This window comes from Ursus americanus, chromosome 35 (genome assembly GCF_024610735.1).
Source record: "Ursus americanus isolate L20-20 chromosome 35, mUrsAme1.1.p, whole genome shotgun sequence".
NCBI classification, from domain to species: domain Eukaryota; kingdom Metazoa; phylum Chordata; class Mammalia; order Carnivora; family Ursidae; genus Ursus; species Ursus americanus.
In genome coordinates, this window is record NC_142161.1 from 1395322 (window position 1) to 1412542 (window position 17221).

The 17221-nt window shown below is 47.1% G+C and overlaps 1 long non-coding RNA gene across 1 annotated transcript in view; it reads right to left on the bottom strand.

Moving 5' to 3' along the window:
- Positions 1-2114: 2114 nt before the first annotated feature.
- Positions 2115-17221, bottom strand: part of LOC148107074 (uncharacterized) — a 102771-nt gene continuing 87664 nt past the window's right edge. Inside the window, exon 8 of the long non-coding RNA XR_015723065.1 lies at positions 2115-2263. This is a non-coding gene — a long non-coding RNA (uncharacterized LOC148107074). The remainder of the gene's footprint in view (positions 2264-17221) is intronic.

Consider the following 17221-nt stretch of genomic DNA (forward strand, 5'->3'; position numbering starts at 1 on the left):
CACAAGAAAGGTGGCCACATTTCAAGGGCTCAAGAGCCACTCCGAGCTGGTGCTACCATATTGGACAGGGCAGACAGAGATCGTTTACATCATGGAATCCTATCGGCCAGTGCTGTTCAGGCTCCCTCAGGCTATACTGCACTTTGATTTATGAACATCCTGAAATAATCCACTTCTTCAGACTGAGTACTGAGACTCACATCTGTGCCAGGGATTCTCAAACCCAGAGTCAATGTGGGACAAAATTACGTACATGTTGCCAGGCATGGGTGGTAGTGGCTCAGTAACGGTTTAATCAACCTCATCTAAACTCTCCATCTTGCTCTCTCCTCAGCCACCCTCTGGAGAATGTGAGAAACCCATGAATGGAATGAATGATTATCAATCATTTTAATGAATGAAAATAAATTAATGTAGGGCTCCTCTCTACTCGCCTTGACTCCTGTTCTCCAGGCATTTACACGGTGATGAGGCTTCCATTGGCGTTCTCGCTCTCCCTGTATTCACATTCCGTCAATGTCTCTTCAGTCTGAGATTATTTTTACTCCATTAAGGGGTACATAATAGAATATTATACCCCGAGGGTGTATCTTCCCAGTTCTCTGGACACATTCTATTGGCTTCCAGTGGTCTCCAAGCAGGGAGTGCTTTGGCCCCCAGGGAACACTCGGCAATGTCTGGGTACATTGAAGGTTCCCAACTGTGGGGCGGGTGCTACTGGCATTTGGTGGGTAGAGGCCAGGGATGCTGCTCCACACGCTACCAGGCTCCCTGCAGCTCCCACAAGAGTTCCCTTGCCCCAAATGTCAACAGAGCCAAGGTTGAGAAGCCCTGTCTTAAGCCATGTCTGCTAACCCTCTTTAAGAAAAATGGGGGTTCCTAAGGGAGCCCCGCATTGGGCTCTGCATTCAACATGGAATCTGCTTGAGATTCTCCCTCTCCCTCTGCTCCTCCAACTCATGCTGTCTCTCTCTCTCTAAAATATACAAATAAATCATCTTAAAAAAAAGAATGAAAAATGGGGATTCCTCCTGATCTCTTTTAACCCAATATTAAATGGCCAATATCTATCTCTATGGAATTAGTCACAGACCCCACTGATGTAAAAAGGAATACACCTATTCTTATATTTCAATTTTTTCAAAGTAGCGGAAGTGTTTTGGGAAGTGTTCTCTCAAAGCTCACTCTCTGGACCCAGTCATTTCTCCCCAACTGTTTTTCTCCATGATTGCAAATATGTATTTTCAAGCATTGTTAGACAAACTGGAACGGGCCCCAGACCACCTGAAATTGGACAACAGCCTTTCCTTTTTGAAAATTTTGCAAGAGAGCATAATAGAAACGAGACATCTAAAGTTGCAGTAAATCATATCGTGTCTTTTATCCAAACTAAAATTCATATTCACAGAACAATTATTACTGATCAGCCATTTCACACCATTTTTCACCCCTTGTTAATGCTAATAAAGTGTATGACTTTTGAATCTGTGGTGGCTGACCAAAGTGTGACCCCACAGCATGTATAGCCTGTTAGAAGGCTGTGTGCCTCACAGTCAAATCCAACCACCATTTCTAAATATTGCAACTCATAAGTTTCATATTTGCTTTCTTTTGTTCACCACAAATTTGGATACATTTGAAAACGTCCAAGAATAATGAGAATTGTAGACTTTACTTCTGAGATGGGAAATTACAAATAATTTTCATAACATCTTCATATTTCCCTTCTTGACATCGTACCACAACTTAGGTAAATGGCCTTTGGTTTATTCTTTGCATAATGTCCAATCAAGTTTTCTCCCTTCAATTATGCCATATTGTTTTACATTACTCCTAGATAAGCAGGAAAGTGTAGGGAGCATGAAAATCAAGAGATAATATAAGGGAAATCAGATTGATTTCAAGTTATAAAATTAAATTCTACATCAATCCAGTAATAACTATTTGTTGTCTACTTTTTGCTGGATACTCCTTGTAGTTGATATCCAAAATCAAGACCACAGACCCAGCTATTAAATTTGTCTCATTCAAAAAGAATTAAGACCACACCCATCCAAAAAGAAAAGAATAGTAACCGATTCTATTAGAAATGTTTATAAGTTGGGTACCTGGGTGCTTCAGTTGGATGGGCGTTGGATTCTTGGTTTCAGCTCAGGTCATGATCTCAGGGTCCTGGGATCCAGCCCTGTGTCAGTTCCACACTCAGGAAGGAGTATGTTCCTCTCTCTCTCTGCTCCTCTCCCTGCTTGTGAGTGCTCTCACTCTGAAATAAATAAATAAAATCCTTAAAAAAGGTATTTCTAAGAGGGAAGTTTAGAGTGATACAGGCCTAACTCAAGAAACAAGAAATGTCTTGGATAAGCAACCTAAATTTACACCTCAAGGAAACAGAAAAAAGAACAAAGGAAGGCCAAAGTTAGTAGAAGGAAGTAACATATCAGAACAGAAACAGATGAACTACAGACTAAAGAGACAATGGAAAGATTTTTAAAAAGACAATAGAAAGATCAACAAAAGACCTGGTTCTTCGAAAAGAACAAAGCTGACAAATTTTCAGCTGGACTCAGGGTGAAAAAAGGAATGAGAACTCCTAAGCGGCAATGGAAGAGATGTTCCCACGGATTCTGTAGATATACAGAGGCTCACAAGAGACTACTACGGACAACTACTCCCCAACACACTGGACGACCTAGAAGAACAGGATTAATTACCAGGAACATGCAACCTTCCAAGACTGAATCACGAACTGACAGAAATTCTGACTAGACCAGTTACCAGCGGAGAAATTAAATGAGTAACCGAAAGCCCCTCAATAATCAGAAGTCCAGGACCAAATGGCTTCACTGTAAATTCTACCAAATGTTCAAAGGAAAATGAATACCAATCCTTCTCAAACTTTTCCACAAAAAAAAAAAAAAGGAACGCTTCCCAAATCATTTTAGGAGGCCAGCATTGCCCTTAACAAAAGCTGCCAAGATGCCACAAGAACAGAAAATTACAGACCAGTATATGTGATAAACATAGATATAAAAACCCTCAACAAAATATCAGCAAGCCAAATTCAACAATACAGGAAGAAGTACGATCAAGTAAGATTTATTTCACGGATACAGCGTGGTTCAAAATCCAAAAATCAGGGGCCCCTGGGTAGCTCAGTTGGTCAAATGTCTGCCTTTGGCTCAGGTCATGATCTCAGAGTCCTGGGATCCAGCCCCACCTCAGGCTCCCTGCTCAGCAGGGAGTCTGCATCTCCCTCTTCCTCGAGGCCTCCCCCTGCTCCTGCTCTCTCTCTCTCAAATAAACAAAATCTTAAAAAACAAAACAGCCTATAGGCCCTCCCTCCGTACTCAACACCTCAACTGTCAGCAAGTCCTAAGCCAGGCTTCAACCCCAACCCCAACGCCAAAGTGACTCTCAGCTTCTCATTTCCAGCCAGTGAAGCAGAGTAGCATAGGCCACTCCCAAATATGCCATTTTCAAACATTATGTTGGATTAAAGTTACTTAAGAAACGGCCAGTGCCAGAGGACACTCGGACCTTCCCTCGCTGCACCAGGAGGAAGAGAGGCAGCCTCCTCACCAGCCATGGGCAGGTTAGGGCCGAGGTGGCTATACAACCTTGTTACTTCACTAGATTACCACCCCAAGCCCAAACCCCTCATCTTGTCAACGCTTCACCAATTGACTGTTTCTATTCATGAAAAGCATTAAAAACAGTCCGCTTTGGTCACTTTTGAGCCTTGTGTTTTGGGGGCTCCTGTACATACAAAATTAAATGGTTTTTTCCTGTTCATCAGTCTTCTAAAAAAAAATTTTATTATGTTACGTTAGTCACCATACAGTACATCATTAGTTTTTGATGATGTGTTCCATGATTCATTGCTTGTGTATAACACCCAGTGTTCCATGCAACACATGCTGTCCTTAATACCCATTACCAGGCCAGCAGATCCCCCCACCCCTCCCCTCCTAAACCCTCAGTTTGTTTCCCAGAGTCCATAGTCTCTAATGGTTCATCCCCCCTTCAGCTTACCCCCCCCTTCATTCTTCCCTTCCTTCTCCTACCAATCACCCTGTTCATCAGTCTTATGTCAACTTAATTCTTGGACCAGCTGTAGAACCCAGAAGGGAAGAGGGAGAAGTTCTCACCCCTACACTATGAATCAAGAAAACAACTAGCCCCCTCTTATTAGCGCCTCTGCATTTCAGGCACAGGACGCATGCCCATTTTACCCCCGAGGGCCAGAAAAGGACACAGTGAACAGAGGACAGAACTGGGCCTTCAGTGTGGGAGCCCCGTCCTGCCCAGGAGGCCCTCCTGCTTCACACAGCTCCTTCCTGCTCTAAAATGGTAACATTCTGATGATTTGAATAAAAGAGAGACAAATGGAAAAGAAACTGGTCACTCTCCAGGAAGGGGATTTTGAGGGACTGGGAGAGACTGCAAGGCATGTGGGAACAAGGGGAGGCACATCCCAGTGCCAGGGGGTCAACACCAGCACAGCAGAGAGGCAGAAACTCCAGGGCCAGGGTTCCTCTGGAGAGGATGAGTTGTTTTGTAAAGTGGACAAAAAAACTGGGGTTGTCTGGAAGAGCCTTGGGGTACCTGCACCAGGAATAAGGTCAGGGCGGTGGGTCCAAGTCCCCCACAGCAGGGCCTGGAGCCAGAGCCGTGGCTAGGTCTATGACGGGCATGAGAACCTGTGAGGAGCAGCCCTGCCCAGCCCAATGCCAGAGCCCTCGGCCACTGGAGCCCAGAGCACCAAGGAGGGGTAGAGAGTGCACCAGAAAGGAGGTGGCCCAGAATCCTCTGCATGTCACATCCCACGGGCTGTGGTGGGTCACCGTTGGCCATGCTGGCCAGCAGAAGAGGAAGGAGCCAACTACGCAGGGGCAGGTGCTAGAGACACCGGGGCTCTGCCCACACAAGATGCTCTCTGTACTGTGGATGTTGCTGCCTAACTCCTGAGGGGCCCAGGAAGCTCCAAGAGAGCCCAGAGTGAAAAGTTTTCTCAGGAGGTGAGCCCAGGAAACAGAGGAAGCTGACAGAAGGCCTGTTGAAGCAGTTGCTCTGCTGGGCCCCCAAGGATCTGCCCACTGGGTGGGGGGGTGGTGGCAGGGGCTGCGGCGGCATCCCCCCAACCCCCAGGAGTCATGGGCGGGGGGCTGCTGGTCGGCAACTCCCCTAGAAGCCCGGCCCCAGGGTAGAGAGCACCTTCGGGCACAGGGCACTGCCAGCATCCCAGACGCTGCGGATGGGCCTTGGCGGGGAGTGCCGGGCCCCGACCACGCACACGGCATCTGCCACCATCCAGAGGTCACGGTTTCTATCTTCGGGGCTGCTTCTGGCCATCATTTTTCTATGCATATGAACGTGAAACAAAACTGATTTTACTCCAAGTGCAGACTTTTCATTCGTGTCTTCTCACTACATCTCCCAAGCGTCATTCTTTTCCTTCAGAAACATGAGTTTTGATGGCTGTACCATTCCACCGCATGGACCTGCTCTTCCAGGTGCCACCAGCACTGAGCCAGAAGCAGGGTGTTCGCAGCTCGATTTCCCAGGGTTCCTCTGCCACTGAAACACAGAGACGACGAGGCCCACTTCCTACAGCCACGGCGCTGGCTCTGAGGCAATGCATGGGACAGCAAGGACAGCATCACCATATGCACCTGCAGGAAACCCGGCTTATTATCCCTGCCTCTGCTCCAGCTCCGACATGAACCACTGGGAGAAAGCCCCTCAGCCTGTGGGTATGTTCGTACTTTCCTCTTATCCGCCCTAAACTCAGGGTGATATACCCCAGTCCCCACTCTGGCCTGGTGAACATACAGACGGGCACCTCAAATGTCCTTACAAAGCCCTAGCCTCAACAGACAATAGAAGAGAGCCCTTTCCTGTGCCTAAATGGCAAAAGCAAGCAGCTGAGTACCCGTTCTTGCATTTCTAGAGAATAACAGGAGATAGTTTTGAGGGAGAAGGGTGTTTTGACGGAAAAGACTAGTTACATAATTACACTTTGAGCGAGATCAGAAACATTAGTGTGTGGGAAGCCAGTCTTGCAAAGAGATGTTTCCATTTATTTCCTATGAACACTGATCTGAACCTTTGGAAGCTGTTTTCTCAACCCTCCTACAGCATCTGCAATTTGGGGTGCTAGCTGTAATAATATTCAGGTCACAGGTTACCCTGACAACATTTGCTACCATTACAACTGGACCATTACAACAAGATGTTCAAATGTGGTGTTTTTCTGCATTACAGGTAGACATAGCACTATTGTACTTTCTGTCTGTCTTGCCATGGTTGGAATGCTTAAAGTATTTATATACTGCCCTCTCCTTACCTGGATTTTTGTGATTTTTAGTGACCCCCCACTGCCCTGGGACTATGGATCAAAATGTAAACTTTTGAATGTCCCTTAGGAGCTCTTATAACCTGGCTCCAACCTGCCTTTCCCGGTTCTTCTCCCTGTCATGTCCGTGTGAAACCTCTGCTGGGGAGCACCAGCTAGATGCTGGCACAGGGTGACGTCTTGGGTGACAAGAAGAAATTCTCTGGTGCGGGAGACACGGTGAAATACTAAACAGCCATGCGTTCCAGTGAACATTCGCTGAGTGCTTACCACGTGCTGGGCGTTGCCCTAAGGTCCTCAGGCACAACTCAGTCAACACTAGGAGGGAGAGGGGTGTTATTCCCATTTGAGGGATAGGGAAACCGAGGCACAGAAAGGCTCAGTAATGTGCTTAAATTCATCAGGCTGGGCTACTGAGTCTGCAGGGTTGCCCACATTGCCTTTGGCCTGTCTGGAGCATGGTGCTTCAAACCCAGGGGAGAGCAGAGCAGGCAGCCCGGGATTCTTGAGTGCATTGTGCAGATCTTGGCTTGCTGGGGGTGCAGGGGAGAGTGAATCATGCCACCTCGATGTGAGGTTTGGGAAACTTCCTGAGAACAGCTGGCTGACTCAGATCCTGAGATCAGTGTTGTTTGGCCTTTCCTCTCGCTGGGTCTCACCCTCCACAGCCTGAAGAGGCTGAGCCCATCGACCCTCCCACATGCCCCAGTCCTGCCACTGTGCCCCCAGTGGACTCAGTGCCCAGGGAGTGACGTGGCTACAAGTGCAGGGTGGCAAGAGGGGCCACCACTCAGAGTGAGGAGTGGAAGGAGCCACAATGGCCCTGAGAGGGACTGGGGGCCCACTGACCCCAGCCTACGGGGCCTGCGTGCAGGTGACAGCACCTGCTCCATCCACCATGGAAACGGCACACAACGGGAAGGCACACAGGTTTCAAGTCCACATGAAAGTCTCTGTGACCAAAATTAAAAGGGGAACTTTTGCAACATCCGTGACATTGAATATTGTTAATGAGTTAATGATCATGTTGGGTGGTGTTTACTGGGCTAAGTTGCCCGGACCCTGTGTCACGGCACTAACAGAGCAGAGTCAGGCCTCCAACCCAGATTCAGAGCCCAACAGCAGACTCAGGTCTCTCAGCCACTTGGTACTCTGATGCTGCCAATGAGTAAGGTATGTGAGAGCCCATAAGGAAGGGGTGACTCCCCAAGAGAAAAATGGCCAAAGGACGTGTTACGGGCTGAATGGCATCCCCCAAATTCACAGGTTACAGTCCTTGCCCTGAGCATCTCCAATGTGACTGTATTTGGGGAGAGGGTCTTTACAGAGGGGATTAAGGTGAAATGAGGTCACTAGGGTGGGCCCTGATCCAGGGGGGACTGGCACCCTTACAAGAGGAGATCAGGACACAGGCACACACAGCGGGATGACCAGGTGAGGGAAGACATGGGAGGGGGGACAACGAGAGAGGCTGCTGGAGACACCAGCCCAGCCATGCCTGGATCTCACACCTCCAGCCTCTGGACTTGACAGAAAATAGATTCCTGCTGTTTAAGAAACAAACTAGTACAGAATATAAACTGGAAATTCCCCCCCCCAAAAAAAATAACTAATGGCCAGTAAACTTTGAAAATATTCTCTTCATATGTTCTATTTAATGTATCAAACTGGCCCAGATAAAAACAAACAAAAAACAAACAAACAAAAAGCCCATTAATGTTGATGTTGGTGAAGGTGGAGTGAGATGGGCACTGCTGTCAGGAGAGCTGACTGACCCAAAGTTTCTGGAGGGAAGAAGTTTCGATCCCAAGCCTATCGAGTGTTGGCAATGACGTGCAGAACCATGGGGGTCCTTACACCTGCTGGTGGGAGTACAAATGGCTATTACTGCTCAGGAAAGTGGTCGGGCGTCATTGTGCAGAGTTGAAAAGGCTCCAACTCTGTGGCCCACCAAGGCTGTTCCCGGGTGTGTGCCCCGGGGAACCCTTCCACCTGCGCGCCAGGAGGCAAGCACCAGGATGCTGGAGGCGCTGCGAGCATCCCGTCAGGTGTGTGCAGAGCCAGACAGCCAAGGTGTGTATGTAGGAAAGATTCGTGACGTGGGAAGAGAGGAGCAAAGTCACAGAAAAACACAGGACAGGAGTTTGCATGCAATCTAAAAATATGCAGCACTAGTATTAGCTTTTTAGGCTTAAGTTTACCTCTACGAAAATCATGCAGAAAATTGAAGGAGAGATAAACACAAAATCCCTCGGGGGGCCTGGCGGGCTGTCCATGCTAGACGGGGTGGCAGGGACACGGGCAGGCCACCGCTGCTAAACATGCACGTGCTAGAACAAAGAGAATCCTTTCTAAGTAGGAACTATTTTGTAATTAAAATAGTAGAAAAATGAACAGAAGAAAAAAATCGTAACATTATTTTGGGGTGGTGGAATTGTGGGTGATTCTCATTTTCTGCCTGTTACTTGTTTGAATTTTCTGTTTTTTAAAAAGTCTATAGTGAACGTGTTGTTTTTATCTTATGATCATCCTTTTTTATTATAAATCTTTCAAACATACAGGAAATACTGGGAATGATATAGATGAAACACCCAAATATTGATTGTACCAAACTGAACAAATCTTGAGATTTTGCCAAATTGGACTGTTTTTGTTTTCATATAAGAGAAGAGACAGAAAAAGTTGAGGTGGCCTGGTGGCCCCACCAGCTCCTCTTCCTCAGAGGCCACGCCCCGTCTCAACTCCGGGTGTAGTCCTGTCCATGAGCTCACACGTTGACTGTACATGTAAATGACTATAGTAACACTCCTGGAGGTTTAAATGTACAGGAACATTCTCACGCTCTGTGGATTCTCCTGCAACTTGTTTTCCCCATGAACACATGCTTGTGAGACTTCCTCACGTTGGCTCGTGTAGATCTTGGTCATTCCTGTAACTGCTATCATGTTTTCTGTTGCGTGAAGAGCCCAAGATACACATTTCTGTTGCCTGATTGATGGACACTTGGGTGTCTGGCTCTTTGTTTTTCCCTGTTATTGAACACGACACTGCAAGAGTGTCCCGTGTGTGTCTCCTTGGGTAGAGGTGTGAGAACTCCAGGATTTAAGACCTGACAGGAAGGGCCTCCGGGATGGAGAGGACAGATGGGGTCACCTCACCCAGACATGACCATATCATTCTCCGGGAGCATATGAGCATGGGGGGACCCGCTTGTGGATCATCTCATGAACCGTTATTAGTCACCTATCACATTGCATCATCCTTGTGCCTCTCCCCAGTGGTGCCATGAGCCACACGCCTCCTGAGGACAGGTGCATCTTCTTCACTCCTTACTGCCCACCATGCAGGCGACACCACGCATAGGGGAAGCCCTGAATTTGTCATGGTGAAGGGGTGACTAAATAAGGGAACTGATGATTTCTTTTTTTAAATAAAACTTGCCTCCTTTGGGGAACTAAGAAAAAATAAGGCTTTTCATCAATGCTATCAGAGTTGCCCCCCTGAATGAAACATTAAAAGTAAACCATTTCCTAGGGACCCAAGGCACAAAATTCACACTGGAAACTTCTTAGAAGGATGAGGTGAAGGCCCTGCAGCCGAGGATGTTTCCTGGAACTTGGGAGCAAAGTCCAGGTCTCTGGTTCCCATGAAAAACGAGGCTGCTGCTTCCCAGACACCCATGGAAACAGCCTGGTTATTTCAGAGCTGAAGGAAGGGCCAATTACAGATGGTTTTGTTGTGAACCATGAACAAATGGAAGAAATTCTGGGCTAACAAAATGTAAATTTCAATCTGCAAAGAAACCTCAGAACACAGCTCCCAGGACAGTAGAGGGTCCCACATTTCCCAGCGCTAAAAATGCCGGGCTGTGGCAGGCAGGATTTTGTTGTTGTTGTTGTTGTTCAACCTCTTTGACATGTAACAAGAACAGAGGAAATCAATGCAATTGCGATTTCCCTCTGAGCTACGATCTCTTTAATCACGGCCGCTTCCTTACCCAGAGCGATGCCGTTGGGCTCCTCTGGCGGCTGCCACACCATCCACACGGACTGAGTGTCACTTCTGGCAACACGAGCCTCACTGGCAGGCCCAGGGCTGGAGGGAGGAGAGGAAACCATGAGGCAGGTGCCTCTACGGTGTTACGTGGAGACATGACGTGGAGACAGCCCAGGACTCTGTGGGCTGGCCGAGCATTCTCTACCACAGCTGACTCTGTGCATGGACCAGACACTCTAAGGCCACAGATGACTTCTGGAATCTAGCTGACTCCGTGTGGCCCCCTAATGATGGTAAGAAAACACCTCATTTAGAATCCAGCTCATCTGCTTTTCCAACTTCTAGAAGCGGTGCTCACACACTGTGCTGGGAGCCCATGAGTGCAAGGGGTGCGAGGCTGCAAGCACATCAAGCTGGAGGTCAAGATTCTGCCCATCTGGGCTGAATCCTTTCGGGAGCTTGACACCTGCCAGCAAGTGTTAGGTAAATCAGATGGCCTAAAGTCCCTCCCCACTGACAAAGTCACGTATTTACAAGGAGTGATTTTTCTCGTGTGCACCGTCTTAGAAAATTAAGAGTTGGCGCACGAATGCACAAAATAATCCCGTGTGATGTGGCCCCTTTGCCTCCAGCTCACAGCCGTCATAAATATATTCACGTAAACAGCCCGGTGAGTGAGTGTGTGGCCAGCACCAGAACTTGTGGTTGGAGCTTACCTGACTCCCAGATGAGAGGCAATGGGCTTGGAGCAATGCATACAGAGACAGGAGGATGTGTGTTACAGTCATTCCGGGGCCACTGAATTCTGCCTCTGGTTACTAAGCTGAGAACGGTATTTAAAAGTTTAAACCCGTGTTTGAATACATCTGTGACCCTTGCGCTTGGTAACCTAAACGTAAGGAGGCTATGGGCTCCCACACCAGGACCAACTGCACAAACGGGCAAATTTTGATGGCAGCCTCATGGGTCCCCATCCCCCGCGCCATCCCCAAAGCTGATCATTTGGATCGCGCTGAAATGAGGGAGAGGAAAACCTGCCTCCAATCACACTGCAGGAGAAGAAGGAAAAGTATTCTGTGACTTACAGCCTCTACTTTAGGAAGTTGTAACTGGCCAAGGTTGGAGGCTCCTTTTTCTTTTCGTTTGTGTAACCGGGACTCCATGGCTTCCCATAGTTTTGCAAACAACCTTGATCCAACTGCCCCCGTCAGACCCTAGCCCCCCAAGGCTCTGCACCCAGGAAAGGATGGTGTGCAGAGCTCCTTCCTCTCCTTGACTGAAGCCCAGCGCTGGTGCTGTCTCCCAGCAGAACACAGAGATGCCTTCCAGCTCGGCAGCCGAGCACCATGGGGGCTAATTGAATGACTTTGGCCAACATGTATCAGGAAATCTACAGTTGTCCTACTTCTGTGAGAAGCTTCTGATCCCGAACGTGTGTGTGTGGGGGGAGCAGTATCTCCCCCAGGATATACACCCCTCCCTGACTATTTGCTACAGTCAGTGTAACAATAAAAATGTAAAAGGAGATAACCTTTAAATGTCTGACAAACTGGAAAAACATTTGCTGATGATTTAGACGTCCATAGAAGCAAAGCCATCAAGAGGCACTTGTGATTCTGGCCCAGAAACACAGGTGCAGGGCAGTGTGGGAGCCCGTGGAACCCACCGCACTCTGTGTGGGAGCTTCTAGGGACCTCCGGGCATGTGGACGATGGGAGTGGGTGGCACCACGGAAATCAAGGCACCCAGGCTGGGAGTGGGGCTCTTAACCCGATCTGGGCTGACACTGCCAGCGGGGCGTTTTATGGCCCCCGCCCACCCAGCCTTTACTGCGCTGCCTCTCATAGAGTTATGACAGAAATTTGCAGAAGTTCGTCATTAGGCTGTAGAAATTCACTCCAGGCTAAAATTGGCCATATAAATGCCCAGTGACTGAAAAACAATTCTGTTTTGTTTTCCTCAACTGAAAAAAGGGGTACAAAAGTGGTTCGAAATTTAAGTTAAAAATGACAACTGGGAGGGAGTTAAGATGGTGGAGGAGTAGGGGACCCCTTTTTCAGCCGGTCCCCTGAGTCGAGCTGGATAGGTACCAGACCAGCCTAAATAACCACGGAATCAGCCTGAGACGCAGGATGATGCATCTGGATCTCTACAAATGAACATCTCCAGCGCTGAGTATTGAGGTACGAAGAGGGGAGCTGTAAACCGTGCACAGATATCGGAAGATAAACGGAAGGGGGAGGGAGCCGCCGTGTTTGGGCGCCGGGAAGCGGCAGCCACCTGTACGGGGGAGCGGGCGGACTCACAGAGGGCACCCGCAAGAGAGCGGACTGAGACCGGTGAGCCGTGAACGCGCGCCACCAGGCATCTCCCGGAACACCGGAATCCCGGTGTGCTCACGGGATCCAGACTGAGACCGGGAGCTCCTGGAGCGCGCGTGGGGCAGCTGGCGGCTGGCGGGCCACCTGCACGGGGGAGCGGGCGGACTCGCGGTCGGCACCCGCGAAACAGCAGACTGAGACCCTGAACCGGGTGCGCGCGCCACCAGGCTTCTCACAAAACTCCGGAATCGAGGTGTGCTCACCGGGCATAGACGGAGACCGGGAGACCCGGGAGCCTGCGGGGCGGCCGGTGGCTGGCTGCATTAGAAACACAAAGGACAGAGATGCGCCGGCCCTGGAAGTGAGGGCAGGGACGCCGAGTTGGTGCGCACATCCCGGGATGCTGCAGGGTTGAGCAGCACCAACAGTAATAGAGTAAAAGTGGCCAGAACATCAGTGGAGAACGGGCCGCAATCCCTCTGTTCTGTGACAATGCAGCCTCTGCTGCTCTGACTCTCAGAAGAGGCATAGCCGGCCGCCAGGGAAAGCCGCCAGAGAACAAAAGCCTGGAGATACCGGCTCAGAGAGTGCCCATCCCCATCCTCCCTCGCAGGGGACACGGAGACTCTAACCAAACAGGGTTGCCTGAGTATCAGCGCGGCAGGCCCCTCCCCCAGAACACAGAAGGCAGGCTGAAAAATCAAGAAGCCCACAACCCAAGGCGCCTGGGTGGCGCAGTCATTGAGCGCCTGTCTCCGGCTTAGGGCGTGATCCCAGCGTTCCGGAAAGGAGTCCCTCATCAGGCTCCTCCGCTGGGAGCCTGCTTCTTCCTCTCTCACTCCCCTGCTTCTGTTTCGTTCTTGCTGACTGTCTGTCTCCCTCTCTCAGATAAGTAAATAAATAAAATCTTTAAAGAAGAAGCCCACATCTCTAAGATCCCTATAAAACAAGGGGCACGGCCTGGGACCCAGTCAATAATTTGGGCTCTGGACAACCCCACAACCTCTCCTTATCAGAATGACAAGAAGGAGAAGCCCCCCCCCCAGCAAAGAAAAGACAGTGAGTCTGTGGCCTCTGCCACAGAAGTAACGGATATGGATGTAACCAAATTATCAGAAATGGAATTCAGAGTAACAATGGTCAAGATAATGAGTAGACTTGAAAAAAGTATTAAGGAAAATGTTACTGAGAATATAGAATCCCTAAGGGCGGAAATGAGAGCGAATTTGACAGAAATTAAAAATTCTATGAGCCAAATGCAGGCAAAACTAGAGGCTCTGACGGCCAGGGTCACGGAAGCGGAAGAAAGGGTTAGTGAATTGGAGGATGGGTTAATAGAGGAAAAAATAAAAATAGAAGATGGTCTTAAAAAAATCCACGCCCACGAATGTTGGCTATGGGAGATTACTGACTCAACGAAACGATCCAATGTTAGAATCATCGGCATCCCCGAGGGGGTGGAGAAAAACAGAGGTCTAGAAGAGATATTTGAACAAATTGTAGCTGAAAACTTACCTAATCTAGCAAGGGAAACAAAAATTCATGTCCAAGAGGCAGAGAGGACCCCTCCCAAGCTCAACCATGACAGACCTACACCACGTCACGTCATAGTGCAATTCGCAAATATGAGATCCAAGGATACAGTATTGAAAGCGGCCAGGGCAAAGAAATTTCTCACGTACCAAGGCAAAGGCATCAGAATTACGTCAGACCTGTCTACACAGACCTGGAATGAGAGAAAGGGTTGGGGGAGCATTTTTAAAGCTCTTTCAGAGAAAAACATGCAGCCAAGGATCCTTTATCCAGCAAGGCTGTCATTCAGAATTGATGGAGAAATAAAGACATTTCAGAATCGACAGTCACTAGCCAATTTCATAACCACGAAACCAGCCCTACAGGAGGTATTACGGGGGGTTCTATAAAAGTAAAAAGGCCCCAAGAGTGACACAAAACAGAAAGTCACAGCCAATACAAACAAAGACTTTACTGACAACATGGCAGAATTAAAAGCATATCTCTCAGTACTCAGTCTTAACATTAATCGTTTAAATTCTTGCTTAAAACGCCACAGGGTTGCAGATTGGATAAAAAGAAATGACCCATCCATTTGCTGTCTACAAGAGACTCATTTTGAACCCAAAGATGCATTCAGACTGAGAGTAAGGGGATGGAGTACCATCTTTCACGCAAATGGACCTCAAAAGAAAGCTGGGGTAGCAATTCTCATATCAGATAAACTGGATTTTAAACTACAGACTATAGTTAGAGATGCAGAAGGGCACTATATTATTCTTAAAGGAAGTATTCAACAAGTGGATATAACAATTATAAATATATATGCCCCCAACAGGGGAGCAGCAAGATACACAAGCCAACTCTTAACCAGAATAAAGAGACATATAAATAAAAATACATTAATAGTAGGGGACCTCAACACTCCACTCTCAGAAATAGACAGAACACCCTGGCAAAAACTAAGCAAAGAATCAAAGGCTTTGAATGCCATACTCGACGAGTTGGACCTCTTAGATATATATAGAACACTACACCCCAAAACCAAAGAATACTCATTCTATTCTAATGCCCATGGAACATTTTCAAGAATAGACCATGTTCTGGGACACAAAACAGGTCTCAGCCGATACCGAAAGATTGAAATTATCCCCTGCATATTCTCAGACCACAACGCTCTGAAATTGGAACTCAACCACAAGGAAAAATTTGGAAGAAACTCAAACACTTGGAGACTAAGAACCATCCTGCTCAGGAATGACTCGATAAACCAGGAAATCAAAAATCAAATTAAACAATTTATGGAGACCAATGAGAATGAAAATACAACACTCCAAAACCTATGGGATACTGCAAAGGCGGACCTAAGGGGGAAATACATAGCCATCCAAGCCTCACTAGAAAGAATAGAAAAATATAAAATGCAGTTTTTATATTCTCACCACAAGAAGCTGGAACAGCAACAGAGGGACAGGCCTAATCCACGCACGAGGAAGCAGTTGACCAAAATTAAAGCTGAAATCAATCAAGCAGAAACCAGAAGTACAGTAGAGCAGATCAACAGGACTAGAAGCTGGTTCTTGGAGAGAATCAATAAAATTGACAGACCACTGGCAAGACTTATCCAAAAGAAAAGAGAAAGGACCCAGATTATTCAAATTATGGATGAAAAAGGAGAGGTCACGACGAGCACCATTGAAATTGGAAGGATTATTAGAAATTTTTATCAACAGCTATATGCCAATAAACTAAGCAATCTGGAAGAGATGGAATCCTTCCTGGAAACCTATAAACTACCAAGATTGAAACAGGAAGAAATTGATTTCTTAAACAGGCCAATTAATTATGAAGAAATTGAGTCAGTGATAAACAACCTTCCAAATAACAAAACTCCAGGCCCGGATGGTTTTCCTGGGGAATTCTACCAAACATTCAAAGAAGAAATAATACCTATTCTCCTAAAGCTATTTCAAAAAATAGAAACAGAAGGAAAGCTACCAAACTCATTCTATGAGGTCAATATTACCTTGATCCCCAAACCAGGCAAAGACCCCCTCAAAAAGGAGAATTACGGACCGATTTCCCTAATGAATATGGACGCCAAAATCCTCAACAAGATACTTGCTAATAGAATCCAACAGTTCATTAAAAGGATTATCCACCACGATCAAGTGGGATTCATACCTGGGATGCAAACGTGGTTCAATATTCGCAAATCAATCAGCGTGATACATCATATCAACAAGAAAAGACTCAAGAACCATATGATCCTCTCAATCGATGCCGAAAAAGCATTTGACAAAATACAGCATCCTTTCCTGATTAAAACCCTTCAGAGTGTAGGAATAGAAGGTACATTTCTCAATCTCATAAAAGCCATCTATGAAAAGCCTACTGCAAATATTATTCTCAATGGGGAAAAGCTGGAAGCCTTTCCCTTAAGATCAGGAACACGACAAGGATGCCCACTCTCGCCACTATTATTCAACATAGTACTAGAAGTCCTTGCAACAGCAATCAGACAACAAAAAGGGATCAAAGGTATTCCAATCAGCAAAGAGGAAGTCAAAATGTCTCTCTTCACAGATGACATGATACTCTATATGGAAAACCCAAAAGAAGCCACTCCCAAACTATTAGAAGTTATAGAGCAATTCAGTAACGTGGTGGGATACAAAATCAATGCTCAGAAATCAGTTGCATTTCTGTACACGAATAATGAGAACGAAGAAAGAGAAATTAGGGAATCCATCCCATTTACAATAGCACCAAAAACCATACGTTACCTTGGAATTAACTTAACCAGAGACGTAAAGGACCTTTATTCTAGAAACTATAAATCACTCTTAAAAGACATTGAGGAAGACATAAAAAGATGGAAAGATATTCCATGCTCATGGATCGGAAGAATTAACATAGTTAAAATGTCCATGCTACCCAGAGCAATCTACACTTTCAATGCTATCCCGATCAAAATACCGAGAACGTTTTTCAAAGAACTGGAACAAATAGTCCTTAAATTTGTATGGAACCAGAA